Source organism: Orycteropus afer, unplaced genomic scaffold (assembly GCF_000298275.1).
Source record: "Orycteropus afer afer isolate SDZICR_OR568_19922 unplaced genomic scaffold, OryAfe1.0 scaffold01497, whole genome shotgun sequence".
Taxonomy (NCBI): Eukaryota; Metazoa; Chordata; class Mammalia; order Tubulidentata; family Orycteropodidae; genus Orycteropus; species Orycteropus afer.
In genome coordinates this window covers 12,148-15,111 of record NW_006923084.1, presented here as the reverse complement: position 1 = coordinate 15,111, position 2,964 = coordinate 12,148, and the positions used below count along the sequence as shown (strand labels likewise).

Sequence of the window (2,964 nt, the reverse complement as noted above, 5' to 3'; positions counted from 1 at the left end):
TGTGCCATTTTACTTGTCAATCTTTGGCTTGTCAGCCTCAGCAGCCAGCAGCTGTCTGAGTGAAGAAAAACCTCTAGCTTCAGTGGGCCAGCATCTGGAAGCAGAGCTGAAGCCCATGGCTGAAGGGCTTTCACCCAGCCCCCAGAACTTGACACTTTGAATTTGGACATAAAGCCTTCAAATTGTAAGAATAAACTCCTGTAAGGCCATTCCATTTGTGGAATATTCTTGTCAAAGTGGTACTAGGTAATTAGAACAATAATCAAAACAGCCTGGTATTTGTACAACAACAGACACATAAACTGTTGGAATAGAACTGAGAACCCAGAGGTACATCCATCAGCCTTTGGTCAGCTGGCCTTTGACAAAGGCTGAAATCCATTATGGTGAATAGATGGTCTGTTTAACAAATGGTGCTGGCAAAACATGATATCCATTTGCAGAAAAATGAAACAAGATCTGTACCTCACACCACATACAAAACTAACTCCAGATAGATCAAGGAATTAAATGTGAAACCTAAAACTATACATTTCCTCAAGGAAAAAAATAGGGGCAAATTTAGGCTGCCTAATATATGACATAAACAGACTATCAAGCATCACTCAAAATGCACAAACAGTGGAAGATAAACTAGATGAATGTGGCTTTCTAAAAATTAAATTTTTATGTGTTTGCAAAAACTTCTCTAAAGGAGTAAAAGGAGAACCTACAGATGGGGAAGAAAAAAAAATTGGCAATGACATATCTGACAAGGGACTTATCTCTAAAGTTTGTACAAATCTCTAAAACCTCAACAACAGAAAGACAAACAATCCAATTAAAAAATGGGCAAAAGACATGAATAGACAATTCACCGAAGAGGACATTCAGGTGGCCAACAAACACATGAAGAAATGTTCAAGATCATTAGCCATTAAAACCAACCAAACACTGCCATTGAGTTGATTCCAACTCATAGAAATCCCCTTTGAATTTCCCAGGCATAGTGGCTAAGACACTTGCCTGCTAACCAGACGGCTGGTGGTTCAAACCCACCAGACACTCCTCGTAAGGAAGGTTGGGCAATCCTACTTCTGTAGTGATACTGCTTCGGAAACCCAAGGAGGGGTCGCTATGAGTCAGGTTTGACTAGACGGCACATAACAACAACAACAAAATCTTACGAAAGTAGATTGCCCAGTCTTTCTTTTGAGGTGTGGCTGGTGGATTTGAACCACTAGCCTTCTGGTCAGCAGTCAAATGCCTTAGGCACTGTACCACCAGAGAGATGCAAATCAAAAACAACAATGAGATACCATCTTGCCCCAGCACTTATAGCAAAGTTCAACAAGACAGAAAATAACAAATGCTGGTGAGGAAGTGGAGATGTTGGGACTCTCATACACTGCTGGTGGGACTGTCAAATGATAAAACCACTGTGAAAACAGTAGGGAGATTCCTTAAAAAGTTGGAATTAGAAATATCGTTTGATCCAGCAATCCCATTACTAGGTATATATCCTAAAGAAGTGCAAGCCAGGACAAGTACAGATATATGCACACCCATGTTCATCGCAAGACTATTTACAATAACCAAAGGATGGAAACAACCTATGTGCACATCAACAGAAGAATAGATAACCAATCCATGGTACATACACACAATGGAATATTAGTCAACATTAAAAAATAATACAGAATCTAAAAAATACCACATAACATGGATGAACTGATGATGCTGAGTGAAATAAGTCAATCATAGAAGGACAAATATTGTACTCGTTCATTATTGTAAAAAGTCATGGAAAGGTTTATATATGGAAGGAAACTTTCTTTGTTGCTTTCTAGTTGTGGGAGGGGAGGAGAGGGAGGGAATATTGCAAAAAATAAAATAAAATAATAATTCTAAAAAAAAAAAAAACATGTTATATGCCTCAGAAACCCAAGGAGGGGTCGCTATGAGTTGGGACCAACTCGACGGCAAACAACAACAACAACAACATGTTGATATCACTCTTATTTTTAAAAGAGATTAACATTGACAAACGAGACATCAGAGAACTTATTCCTCTGGGATTTACAGATGACCCCAAGTTACATGTCGTGATATTCTTCTTTATGCTCTTTACATACTTATTGAGTGTACATGGAGACATGTAACCATCATCACGTTGATACTGTCAAATGTTTGTTTTCATCCTCAGAAATTTTTCTTTCTTAGAAATTTCATTCACAACAGTCTGTATTCCTAGATTTCTGATCAGCATTGCTACAGGGGACATGACCATTTCCTATAATGCTTGCATGGCACAAGTATTTATTAATTTTTTTTTTAAATCCTTCTGGTTGCAACAGAGTTTTCTATAATGACTAATTGGCCATATGCAAACCTCTACATTACACAGCTATCATGAGTAACAAAGCCTCCAATAGGCTAGTAATTGGTTCCTGGTTGTCTGGTTTTCTCTTTATATTTCCCCCTAAAGATCATGGGGCTCCCACTGGATTACTGTGACTCCAACATTATTGATCACTATGTCTTTTCTCCAATGTTACTGAATGCTTGTGCAGACACAAAGTTCCTAGAGTTTGTGACATTTTTTCTTTGTTTGTTTCAGCAATATTCACACTCATGGTAACTTTGGCTTTGGTAATTCTCTCCTACACACTCATCCTTGGAAATTCTGAAGATCCCTTCACCTAGCAAAGGAAAAACACTTTTTCCACTTGTTCTTCCCATATGCTTGTGGTGACTTCTATAAGATGGCAGAATAGGCAGAAAAGCTACACAAACCGTCTTCAACATAGAAAAGAGAAACCAATTGAGATAGATACAGAAGACAATCCTGGAGCCCTGAGCTTTGAAAGAAAAGATACAGATGTGGGTTAAACATCAACTAATAGAAGAACCTGAATGAAAGCAGTGAATAAGGAGACAAACAGAGCTGTGGACTGTCAGCTGCATGGACAGTTTGAATATTTC

At 38.4% G+C, this 2,964-nt stretch overlaps 1 pseudogene; it reads left to right on the top strand.

Annotated features, from left to right (window-relative positions):
- Window positions 1-2,964, top strand: part of LOC103213273 — a 16,433-nt pseudogene that overhangs the window by 11,754 nt on the left and 1,715 nt on the right.